The 13,990-nt window shown below is 38.4% G+C and overlaps 1 protein-coding gene across 1 annotated transcript in view; it reads right to left on the reverse strand.

Annotated features, from left to right (window-relative positions):
* Positions 1-13,990, reverse strand: part of MSH3 (mutS homolog 3) — a 110,884-nt gene that overhangs the window by 86,200 nt on the left and 10,694 nt on the right. The window lies entirely within an intron of this gene.

A 13,990-nucleotide genomic window follows, 5' to 3' on the forward strand; every position in this document is an offset into this window, starting at 1 on the left:
GCCTACTGAAGACTTAGCTTGTCTCCCATACAAGAGCAGTACATACCCATAGGTTCTGGTCACCCAACATGCATTCAGCTAAGAAACTACACTTTAAACCTCACTGCGTGAGGAGAATTTGGTACAGGGAACTTCTCATCTGCCTCAGAAAAAGAGCTTTACATGTTTTGTAATGTTTTTAATAGAGGCTGTTGGACAGAAAACACGGAACAGCTGGCTAGTCAATTATACTTTTAATTAATGTTTCCATTGATAAGCTGATAGAGATTTAAGAATCCATTAAATGTGATGAGATGAACTTGTTAGTTTTTCAACAAATTATTTCAGGCTTTCCTGTGAGATGTACAAAGATGCTTAAACACACTGACATTCCTAATACAGTAAATACTGAGAACGTTAATAATTATGCCATCTATACACAAATTTTCCTTTCACTGCCATATTCCTGTAATTAAGAATGGCACATTTTAACCACGAATTGCTTCTTACCTTGACTTACTATGAAAAGTTAACAGAAGTGAAAAAGCAGAGAAATTATCTTTCCCTATGGCTTACTTTAGTCTATAACATACAGGTGCTGTATACCATCTACCTTTCAAATCAGTGCTTTGCTAGGATTTGTGATCAATGAGCCAAAAGCAAAAAGCTAGTTAAATTATTTTACAAATGGAAAACACATTTAAAGGAAACTGAGGAAGGCAAAGTAGCTTTAATGGTACACTTTTAAAGAAAAAAATAAAAAAGGAGATCAGGATTTGAAATTGAAACTGAATTTATCTCATATTTACACTTCAGGAGCTTCACTTTAAGTGAATGCTCTCTGGCAAGTGTTCAGCCCAAAATAAAATTCTCAATACCATACAACTGCATATCACCTCTGCAGAACTCAACTGAAAATGGAAGTGACAGAGGTTTTTGTTTGTTTTTAAATTATAGAATTAAAGAAAAAAAATAGTGTCTTCTACTAGCAATTGTGATTTACTCTTATTTAATAGATTTTATAAGTCAAGACTTGACTTAGGGAAACTGAAGAATAAAATTTACGTTACTACCCACAGATGAAACGTTTACAATGCCAGAGGAATAGAGAAATAAAACTACTAAGTGTAATTCTGTTTATTTTTGTCAGAGAAAGGATTTTAGTACACAACTGAGGAAAATGAAGAGACACATTGGCTTCCTTTTATTCAGATCCTGTATTTTAAAACACACAAAAGTTGCTGGCACAGTACTTTGAAATCTGTCTATAAAGAACGTTCCTAACAAAAACACAGGAATTCCCTTCAACAAGCATGATATAAAAGGTAGATCTCTACATTGTACTCACAGTAAATTGTGATATATAGACACAACTGAAAAAACATCCCTCTTAATACACATCCAATTCTTCACATGATTTGCATCTGAAATACTAGTTGAATACAGACTGCAAAAAATGGAAAACAGACTTCAGTTTCAGGCAAAGTCCTCTCTCAGCAGCGCATTTCTTTCCTTCGTAAGTCACCATACTGAAGGAAGATCAATAAAATCCATTCTGAGGTTCCCTTCCAAAGAATGTTAAAAATCAAATAGAGAATCACAGAATGGCTTAGGCTGGAAGTGATCTGAATCTTGCCCCGGCTGTGGTGATTTTACTGGGTGCAGGACCTTGCCCTTGGCCTTGCTGAACTCCATGAGGTTCGCACAGGCCCACCCCTCAGGATGGCATCCCTTCCCTCCAGCGTGTTGACTGCACCACTCATCTCTGTCATCGTCAAACTTTCTGATAGTGCACTCAATCCCACTGTCCCTGCCACCAGTGACAATATTAAACATTACTGGCCCCAAGACATACCCCTAAGGCACACCACTCATTACTGGTCTCCCCCTGGACAATGAGCTGTTGACCACTATTCTTTTAATGTGTCCATCCAGCCAATTCCTCATCTACCAAACAGTCCATCCATCAAATCCATCTCTCTCCAATTTAGAGACAAGGAAGTTGCATGGGATTGTATCAAAGTTTTACCCATAACATACTCCTTTTTAATTACATTTGCTAATATGCCAATTATGTATCACACATTGAATAAACTGCCACGTAAATTTCAATTCACTTTTTTAACATAAAAAAGCATCAAAAATATAATTATTTACTAGTTTGTCTTTTCCTTTAAACCCTTTCAGAGCCAGCTGAAAGGGTTTCAAGAGTCAAGTATAACTCCTCTGTAGTAAGTAACCCTTTATTTGCATGGTGAAGACTCCTAAAAAGGATGTATGTACCTTGACCGGGTAGCCATTTTTACACTTTTTGCTTTCTCTTCTGTCCTTCCCCTCACTGTGGAGCATGACACCACTGGAAACAACTCTGGCACATGTCACCCTTGAATCTACAGTATCAGCAGCACAGAATTATTTTGCAAATTGCAACATGCAATGATACTAGCAACATAATGAGTACTCACTCTCATCCACTTCCCAGTGGTCCACTACACAAGTGCTCCCACTGGATTTGCTGAGGCTATGGTCAGGTATTGAACGGATGGATGTAGTAAAGAAAAAAAGAGTTAATTACCTTTTCATGTCAGAGCTGAGGGTGTTTGTCTCATCACAGTTCTTACTTAGGCTTTTTATAGCACTTCTTACTTCAAAATGATCCATCGTATTTCAAAGGGCCCTACACTCGCACTAACTTACAGAGCTCTTTTCTGCCTGTCTTCCGTATTACCACAAAAGTCATCACTTCAAACCCAGTAGCCCTCTGATGGATTGTACAAAATGACGAATGTAGATATAGAACCCTACATTATGTACATACTCAGACACAGAACCAAGTAAATGAGGAATTTAATCTGTCTAATCAAAATCCTACATTATCCAAGGTGGCATAAACCCAGGAATCTTAACCAACAGCTGTATCCACATCTTAGTGTTACAAATTAAAAAAAAAAAAAATGTTGATAGTTGATAGTTTCCATTTTGCCAAGGCTCAAAAAAATCACGTTTTGATTTTGAGTAACAAATGGTACATGATTCCACAGTATGCACTCCAAAAAATAAATTAATGCAAGTTCATCATAACTGCATTTGATTATGTCCATTAGGAAAGCATTTTTTTACTCAGGCAACCCAAAGGTATTAGTATGCAAATTTTTATGCCAAAGTGAGTTTGCAGTCTGATTCTGTGCCTGAGCCCTAAGCAACAATTTATTTTTCAGAACCAGACCACATAAACAAACATTTACACCTACATACTCTACTTTCAGTCCTTTCCAGCTTAGTTTCTAATGTTTTCCACATCTCCACGCCTCTACATACTTCAAGTCAGCAACCATTGCAGTCCCTGGTAGATGAGGACCCCATCAGAGTCCTTCACTCTGCAAACCCATGTGAAAAATCTAGCAGAAAAAAGCAGCATCCCTGGCTTGTGTGGGCTAGAGAAAGGACAGCAGAGCCCCCCATGCTACATTCGATTCTTATTCTTCAAATTCCAAAGCTGGCCTGAACAGACAGTCATTAAGTCAATCTGGTCATAAAATACTCAGTCAAAAGAGGAGTAGCATTTTCTAGGTTGACTGACAGCTTTCACCGGTCCAATTTAAATGCAAGTATTCTCCACTGTTGTCAAAATGCTGCTGCACGCACAACTGGACTTTTCATGAGCTCTGATGGAGACCCTAAACTTAAATCAATTAATTGTACATTAAAATCTTGCCTAGGAAAATGGATATTCCTCCAGATTCAAGGAAAACAAAAGTGAAGTCCAGTCATCAGTTTACAGTTTTCCTTTGCTATGGATTTTTTAAGCTCTTTGTAAGCCAAAGAATATTGGCTGGGCTATTTTTCTTTTTACATCTATGAGTCTGTCATGAAATGCAGACTTTTTTTTTTTTTTTTTTTTTTTTTACAGGCAAGTTTTTACAAACCTGTGTACAGCTCATACATATATATAGATAGCAAAACTGGTACATTACATGCATATACTTTTACATCTACTAACTGAAAATACAAGTGCTTTTATTAAGTTTCAGAGCCAAATGAAGGGTTTTGTTTGTTTAGTTGGTTGGTTTTTTTTGGTCAAAGATGTGAGGAATAACAAGCATTCTGTATTTGCAATACATACGGAACATTTTATGGTAAAGCATAATTTATCTACTTAGAGACAGAAATCCACGTGGAATCTTTTCATAGAATTAGAACAGTTAACACGTCAATTAATACCATAAGTAAGGATTTTTGACAGCTGCACAACTGATTATGTGTTCCTCAGAAAAGATGGCCTTATTTTTCAGCCTTTTCCTCTTCCTACTTCCCTTTCTCTCAGATATAACAGGAAATCTTTTATAGCAAATGCAACGCTGTCCTGAGAAGACCATCTTGCTCTTCACAGTGTTCTCTTGGTCCTTCCTCAAGCCCTGATAAGAGGTGTTTAGTACAAAGTGAAATGCATAGCCCAAGAGGAGTAAGGCATGCAGAGAGATGGTTTGAAGTTAAAAAAAATATAATTAGAAGAAACACTGAAGGTGTCCAGGTATGTTACCCTTCCTTCTCAGAACCCTGCAGTTCACCAGCTTTGGAAGAACGAAGAAAGGTAGAAGGGTCTCACTTACGTCCTCCCTATGTGGGGAGCTGCTGCTTCCACATAAAGGTCCGTACCAGACACAACTTTGCATGGGGTATGTAGAGCACAATGACAGTGCCAAGCAGCCCATTGCAAGGAGTGCATGAAATCTGTATGGAGATGGGGAAAAGGCAACCTAGAGACAGCAAACAAAAGGGCAGGTAGCATAGGTTGTAAAGGGATGGTATGAAGGAACAGAGGGGCAGACAGTTGTCTCCTACCTGATAAAAATCAAGAGAGACAGGCACAACATAAACAAAGAAGAGGAATGCAATGCATTCAGGCATATTTGTTAGAAATTGTTTTTAAGTAGATCCATCTGCTTCTCTGCAAAACGATCCTTCCATGTAAATGCAAAACAAATATATATACATAAAACCTTTCTGCGTTAAAAAATACTGTAATAGTAAGATTTTTACTGGCAAAGTTAATTACTAAAACAATTTCAAATTCTTTATTAAGAACTAGGAAAATATCCACGCAAATGTAGGAGTAAACTTAAGTATGAATTTCTTACAATCATTTTTACTATTCCAAATTCCCAGGTAAAGCATGCATTTTTAAAGTACACTGTTCATAACCCTAATTTACTGAAAGTACCTTAGCTATACTATACATCAAAGGAACATCTGTTAAGAGAGACAAATGCTATAAACCAGTCAAGAACAAAATTGGACTATTAAAGATAACCTGGTAGACAAAGGCTTGCTTCTTTTTTCAGTTCAGGAGACTGATGGTACTTGAGAACCCATTTCAACTTCATTTTCTTCAAATTAAGAAAATGAATATATTCTGTTACGAAAAATAAACACATTTCATAGCTTTTCTCTCTTCTGTAACTTAAAGTGGGGAGGATGATGGATGCATAAAAAGGGATTTAATCGCTCTCTACTGTCACTGCTATCTGTATGCCAAACATGCACAGAGTTTCAGTCTTTTTTCCTCCCACACTACCCTCACTTATATCACTATATCGTTTTGACTAAAACTGCTGAATTTCTAACCCCTAGCACTAACAATGATGGCAGGGAAGGAGAAGTAAAACTTGAGGAATTAACACATCCTAGGTGTCAATGATGCCAATGTTTCACAGCTGAAAATTTACATCCCAAGTCAACTTCTAAGGAGAGTAAATAACAGAAGAGAAGGTGTTATTAAGAAAATGCTAGGACTTAAACAAATACACCAACAAACTTACACAGTCTGTTAAAATAAAAATTTGCATGACAGCTTTAAGAGCTTAAGGATCCTTCTCCATTTGAATGTCTGAGCTATAGCTTCAGGTTACTGGAACACTTCCACTGACATCTGGAACAAATGAAGACATGTAATTCATATTCTGGTTATGAGAACGAGTTGGCATCATTTACATATATGCTGCTTCGCCGTATGTTAGCGCCTCCCCAGTCAACCAAACTGTACATACACGTTCACCCCTGCAGAAGTCCAGCCAGCTTACTACTCGATGAAAATGGTCACGTTACCTTCACGTTTCAAGCACAGGACACTGACTCTGGAAGTCACCACGGAACAGCCAACGTGCAGGGTAGCGTAGAGCATGGACTAGAGTAGAACCTGAGTACTACCATAACTGCAACCTTTAAAAAGGATTTTACATTCATTCAAAATTCACTCAGGTATTTTTAAGAAGAACAGCCCCTTAAATTTTGTTCTACTCACCTCAAAACACATAAACAAATGCCTGGCTTACCCTAAAGACCTGAGTGCTCCCAGTGTCTGTACACTTGAATTGCTCAGACATTCAGCAGTTGTGCACGTAGTTTTTACCTGTACTTCAACACAGGTGGAACAACTTCCACCTGTGTGCACAGGTGTGTGCCTTCTGTCCTCTCACCTCTGCACAGCACACAGTTGCTGTACTGCAACAATTGTGCAACTCTCCAGTTTACACAAGCCTGTCAGATACAACCACCAGCTCCACAAAGAAAATCTGTGATGTGTATGACATCTCTACTATCTTATCAGCAAAGCAGACTTCCATCAGTAAATGCTCACTTCTTCAAACAATACTTGTACTATCTGAAAACTGGAAATTAAATTACTAACGTGAATTACATTTCAATAACAACACCATTTGGGTGACTTTAATCAGAGCGGTGACCTCCAACTCAGGTTCACAAAATTTCAAATGTAAATTGTCCCTTCAATTTAGGATTATTGAACGTGGAAATTTATTACTATTGTCCACCAAGCCAATTAATACACCACAGTTATTTATCTTACAGATATCTGGGGAAAATTAGTTATTATAAATTGGTTGCTGTCATCCACTTTCCTCCCCCTAGTAACAGGGCCAGCAAATGGAGGTGCCACCTGCAGGAGGACCAAGGCGCAGAGCTCCAGGCACCAATCTGGATTTGTAATCACGAGCTTCAGCATCCTGCCCAGGTTGAGAAACTTCTAAAGCTGCTGTGAGAAGTCAACTGTATACAAATACATACTGAGAGAAATAAGCAAGAAATATCATAACAACCTGATAGGACAACAAAAAGTAGAACTACTCACTTGTCACCTTCTCCTGAAGTTTTTGTTCTCTCCTATAATAATGAATCAAGTAGGTGCCAAAACATGAAAAATGAGTATTTTGATTTTCCTGCTTCTTTCAATATGGTACTTTTTTCTAATTAAAAGTTAAGTTTTTTGATTGTAAGAAGTTGCACAACCACCCGGATCAACCTAATCATTTTTAATTTAACAACTGCCAGCTCAAGTGCCAAGAAATAAAAACAAAACACTAAATCATGTATATGACTAATCAGTGCAAGAACGCCACAAATACAGCTCCTGAACACAACCCTTTTTTCAAGCAGCTTGCAATTACAGAAATAATGAACCTTCAAGCCAGGTATGAACTATCAAGGAAGCTCATCAGTGTGCGCGGCTTCCTTTTTGACTGGAGGAATTTACATCAACACATGGGCTGGGCAAGGCCCACAATGGCCTGCTGTGACTCCACTGATGGAGCTAACACTTTTTATCTAATTAGTCACCCAGGTTGAGAAAAGCTCTCTGAGAGCACCTGCACTGCATTCAGACAAAGTGTTTTGAAACTTCCTTCCTATGTTTTCCCAGTGACACAACTCTGGACTCATACCAGAATAGTAATTTTATCCAAAGGATGCGTGCCTGTGTTGTGTCCCAAACTGTGAAGGGCAGCAAGGTAGGCAGGGGTGAAGAAGTCATCTTCACACATAAGAAATCTGTCAAGAAATTTACACCACATATTTCCCTTACCTGGCAATGTCACAGAATACAATAATGAACTCCAATGCTGAGAACAGCATCTGTTTCATGTCTCTAACAAGATTAAATTGAAAAACATACTCCAACACTGATTTGATTATGCTGGTTTTTTGTTTTTTTTTTGTTTTGGTTTGGTTTGGTGTTTTTTTTCCGTGTCTGTTCAAACCAAGTAAGCTATGGCATGACTGATATTCTTCAAACAGCTCTCTATACAGCTGAGTTGCCCAAGCCATGAATTGGGTTATTAGCAGTGCAAAAGGCCTCTTTAATCCATAAACATCTGGTCAATAATACGTTTGTGTTTTTTTATTTACAGAAAATAGCACACATGCTGTTTTCATACTTGACTTGCTTTTTTCCTGCTGCAAATTCCACTGCCTGTAGCTTCCATTTATACTAAGCATTTTCAAGATGTTTGTCACAGCTTGCCTTTCACTTAAAAATCTGTGGGAATATTACAAAGTATACAAACCATGTAACCGCTAGGATGACCCACCCTTTAGATCCTTTTCACTCCTTAGCTCAGTAATTTCATCTGCAATACTGTTTATTCTTGCTGTAACCATTTGATGTCTTGTTTTTGCCTCTACTAGATTTCTCCTCCCTTGCTCACCTACAAACCTTCTGAGCTCAGATACAGAAATGCACGCACAGAACTGCTCACTGTTTTAAAAAGTCCTCGACAGTAACTTTATGAAAGCATCCTCTGATGTGAGCCATTCATTACCAGCCACATATGAAGATCCACAAAATTAAATGCATCGTACATTTGTTTCAAAGATTTCACTGACATACTACAATAGGCAGGCAGGATGAAGGAACAGCAAGCCAGCAGCCAACGACCCTCTACCAAGCCACAGCTAATGACCGTGCTGGTAAGAAGAAATTGTGCCAGGGCTGAACGTAGAGAATGAAACAAACCCCTGTGGAGCAGGTACCTGAGAGACCACCTTGTGGGTGACCCTTTACTGTGCAGGTGGCTGAGCACTGGCACAGGCTGCCCAGGGAGGCTGCAGATCTCCTTGGAGATCTCCAGAAGCCACCTGGGCATGGTCCGAGGCACCCTGCTCTGGGTGGCCCTGCTGGAGCAGATGAGCTCCAGAGGTGGCTTCCATCCTCAGCCATTCTGTGATGCTGTGACCCCACCTGACACGCAGTTAAAGGCAGAAGAGACTGCCAAATCAGAGGGGACATTCAGCACTTCACTGACGGTGTAAGCAGAAAGGGCTTGAAACTGTACTTACAGAGGTCCTTCAATAAAAAGAAAGAAAACGTGTATTGCATGTAATGATGGAAGACCAGCTGTTTGAGGGATTCAGTCCCAGGGTAATTTGATCGTATCAGTGAATGGGGAGAATAATTTCCTTCTGAATGGATTTGAGGAGGCAATTCCAGGCAGCAAACTCCAGGCCGAAGGCAATGCTGCAGTACTGAAGTAAAAACAGAAACCTGAATGTCATAACCAGGAGATAAAAAGTCTTAGATGTATTACAGGGCAACAAATAGCAAATCCAGCTGCAGTATAAATTAAGCAGCAAATGATTAAAGCCTGTGTCAAAACTGCCTCCCATACTACAGGCCCAACCTAATAGGAAGAAGACATGATGGTCTGCAAGCAGAGTAACATGAAAAATCTGGGGGCATGGACAAGAAGTTAGTTACCATATCATCCCTATTTTATATTGTTGGCCAGCTATCTGACAGAGCAGGTTTAAATAAAAAACTGTGAAACAGTGCAGACTTGGGTGGAATGATGCTTTGGAGCTCAAAGAATGACACAAGAGAACATTACCCGTGCTTGCATAAAAAGGCCAAATGGAAAAAAACGTAAGGAGAAGCTCTGGAGCATCTTAGGATTTGCTGGACAGAAGCAGAGCATTTTTCAAAGAAACAAAAGGCGGTTATTTGAGAAAACCAGGAGTGACTGAAAGGGAAGTGATTTCATGAAGACCAGTACAGACCAACTTCTAAGGCAGCCAGTGTTAAGGAAGAATTGATCCTTGACAAGGAAGAGCATGGAGTGCAAAACATGGCATTCTCCCGTAAAAACACACACATATATTTGCAGGGAAGAATCTTTTCTTTGTTTTCTAGAAAGAAGAAAAACTAAAAGCATTAAAATATTTTCCTTGAGCCAGGCCAACTCTTGCAAACAGATGTTACTAAGGGTTCAGGAACAGAACAGTACCCGCCAGAACAGTTTGTTCTGAACCACTTTCCATAGCCTACTTTTAACTTAAGGATTGCTTTTGAAGGAAGGCTCACCACCAAAGCTGACCTCAAGTTCAGTGTCCTTGAATAGTATTTTCTAGTGATTATTTTTTTATGGACAATGTTTCCCATGACATTGGCAAGAGGACCATTTCATTTACCACCTGAAACAGCAACAAACTGGAAGAAAATGAACATGAACCACGCCACACATTTAAAAGCATTTGTTTCCATGAGTTTTAAATTACCAAGGGTGAAAGTTTACACAGAAAAAGACGTAACTTGTAAAAAAAAAAAAAGAAAAATCTACAACACAAGTTAAGCTATTTTTTAAAGCTTACCATTTTGGTAAACAAACACCAAAGTTTGATCCAAATGGCTAAGCAGAATCTTTACAAAAAGAACTTCTTTCAAACCAGCGGTAATTCAAACCTATTGATTTTAACGCTGAGATTTCTGCCACCTCTCCCCCAAGAATGCAGTTTAAGTGGCTTTGTACTAGCTGAATTAAAGCTCCACTCTATGAACAAATCATACAAACATCTAAGTATTTAACTTTACTTAGTGTTCATTACATTAATGTTTATGCGTAACTTGGACACGGAGCACTTCAGAACTGGGGCTGTATCTTCCATTTACTCTGCAAACTGCTTTCTTGGGTACAGCTCAAACAGCTGCTCTGAGATTGTTCTTCCTAAAACAGCTTTTCTGCTGCCTCACTCATTTATTAACCTACTATAAAATCTGTTTAATTCTTCCCACTGAGAGACCCTGTTTTCAGCCACATATAAATATGTGAAAATATTTTCTCCACTCATTTGCAGTATTAGTAAACATTTACTATTGCTGTACTCTGTGCAGTTTCAAAAGTGAAGAAAGCGGCCCCTTTCAAATGTGTATTTTAATTTACACTTTCATTTCTGACTCAAAATTCTTTTCACCTATTTTACATTAATACACAGAAATAATTTCTAACATAACGAAGCATTCCTTAGGCTGAAGTACAATCTCAGTGATTGTCAACCATATTAAGACACTAAAACACTTTTGGTGACTTATTTGGCTCTTGTTTCTAACAGAAACAAATTTAGAACAACGGTACTCTGCTCCTCAGCTGTTCTTTTCTTCCTGTAATGTGTGTGCTTTTGATGCAAATTTGGCTGTGAAAATTTACACAATACCAAAATAGAAGCACCAGTAAATACTGTGAATGATTTAGATGAGTCTGGACATAGCTGCGGTGGCAACAAAAAAGAGAAGAATAGGAAAAGGGAAGCACAGCACTACAGAAAAAATATGCATGTTATGTATGTTTAATTTTTGAAAACTAAAGACAGACAGACAAGTACACTGCTATATACTCTTCATCACATTTGGTCTTTTTATATTATTAAAAAGAGAGAGGGAGGAAAAAAACAACACTTAAAGCAAGGAGCTACTTCCAACTCTGTCAGTACAACTAAGCATTACAACTGACCACGTCTCCTGCCATGAAGGCCCAGTCTTTTATCTTGACGAGTTTTTCTTTATTTGTTTTCCAGCTATCTTTGAGCACACTCTGTACAGGAGACCTAGCCCACATCACGTTGATCTAATACGCAACATCCAAAAGCAAACTGTCCCCCAAGTTACTCAGACAACTCCTGGTACAACTCTTACAGGACAGCTGCATACAGGCAGAAAGACTCATCTCTGCTCCTATCTGCTCCTGACACCACTCCAAGCTGTCTGTCTGCTGGGACTGATTTTCTCTCCTCTCCATACCCTGTTGTTTTTTTATTGTTTTGTTTTGTTTTTTAAACTTTGCCAGTTTTCCACTACATTATAAACAAATTAAGAGATGATATGCCTTCACGAAATACAAGATCCCAGTTCCAATGGGTTTAGTCAGAAAGGTCTTGTAAAAATTCGCAATGAAACCTCTCCCAGCTAACAGTTGCTTCTTACAAGAAGTTATCAGAAAAAAAATGGAGACAAAGAATGAAATTACAAGTTAATGCACAACTACAACCAAATACTTTAGACCATTCAGTATGTGCAAGAACAAAACTAATAGCTGTATAACAGCAATTATATAAAAACCAGAGCCTAGTTCAAAGCAGACGAAAGGAGAATACTGGAACCACTTAAATTAAGTACTTGAGGGCCCTCTAGCGGTTAAATCTTTGACATGACAAAATCGATAAACAATTGGTTTAGATGTGACACTACCAAAGCATACTGGAGGAATGCGTTTTATTTTTTACCATTCCAATGTAATTAAATACATTTAGACCAGAGAGTCACCTAGTCGGTTTTTGTGGATAGTTACCATAAGGGGGGAAAAAACCTATAAACATCTGCTCACGAAATCAAGTACTGGGATGTATCTTTGGTTCTTAATAGAAACGAACAGTTACCATCTGACACCTTCAGCTGTGCATGATCAAAAAAATTAAATACCACAACCGCTGTCTCAAACCTACATCAGAACTTCCTTAGCATACAACTAAAATACTTGTTTCTGAGAAACATGCTTGCTTTGTCTGTCTTTTTACATAACTCTGCTTTCTTTCAGATTCCACTAAATTCTCAGTACACAACACTAACAGCAATGAAAAGAAGTTTTTATTCTTCATCCTGGTGTATTTAGAAATATTTGGGACATACCCCTCTGTAAGTGATCTACAAAAGGAATGTCATCAAAGGATTACCAGGGCAAAAACGTTGCAACATTTGTTGGCAACTGGAAAGTTTCCTCCTTCCTAATCTGACAGGAAAAATACTTCCTTTATCTGCCCAAGTCTTAACAAACCACTGCACTACAAGAAAACACACTGATGTTGCTTGCCCAGTACACCTACAGTCAGGCATCGACCTTTTCAACTCCTTATGGCTTTGCAGTCCACACAGGAGCTGAGGGAAGAGAAGACAAGAGCACACTTCACTACAAAAGATAAGCATCGCTATGCCACTGAACAATGCTGAATACAACACTTTTGCAGGCCACATTTTCTTAAGATCCCTAACACCAACTTGCAAGCTTTCAGTCCCTCTTCCCACTCTGGCCTCTGGTACACTCATGCCCTTGATAGCTTCAGAGCTGAGTACAGCAACATCTGTGCAAACTCCTACAATGGGCCATGAAAGCAGATTGCCTACCCACTACTTCATGTCAGATTTTTATTTTTTTTCTTGTAAAAAGAGACAAAGAAGGATTACGCTGACAGGTGGGAAAGGAATGCCTGTGGAGCAGCCTGATTAAGCTGATCAGCTGTCTGGGGCATTAGAGAAAGCTACGAGATGGTGACACAGGCAGAGTTTAAGTGAGGGAGTCACGGTAGAAAGCTGACAATCTGTCAGGTGGTTATCGCCCGTGTGATGGTGATGCATTTGTCTGTCTTTACAATACGGGAAGTGCTGACATTTGTATCTTCCCCCTAACACACAACTGTGTCTATGCAACACATTCACTTTTCTTTGACTTTCTTTAGCTCCTGTTGTATTAACAGGTAAAAGGAAACATACTTCCTCTGATTATTTCACTCCAAATAGAAATGCCAAACTCTACTCTGGTTCTCTCCAATCAGGAGCTGTGTGGTTTAAAAAAATACAAAGCTGTTTTCCCACAAAAATTGCATCTGCAAGATTTTGAATGTTTTATTCCCTTCATCTGTCATCCTACAAATTATGTCCTATTTTGGCTTTATACCACAGTAAAACAAAAATTGAAAACATTTAACCATTTTACACTTTACACAAAGAGAACACAAAATATAAATGGATGATCATTTACAGTACTTCCAAGCCTGTATTCAATTTCAAGATAATGTAATAGCACAAGCAAAATAAAATACCAGTTACAAAGTTTTTTTAATATGTATTTACATTAATAGAAAATAAATTTCATGCCATCTAGAGATACTAATACTATGA

This window comes from Aythya fuligula, chromosome Z (assembly GCF_009819795.1).
Source record: "Aythya fuligula isolate bAytFul2 chromosome Z, bAytFul2.pri, whole genome shotgun sequence".
Classification (NCBI taxonomy): Eukaryota; Metazoa; Chordata; class Aves; order Anseriformes; family Anatidae; genus Aythya; species Aythya fuligula.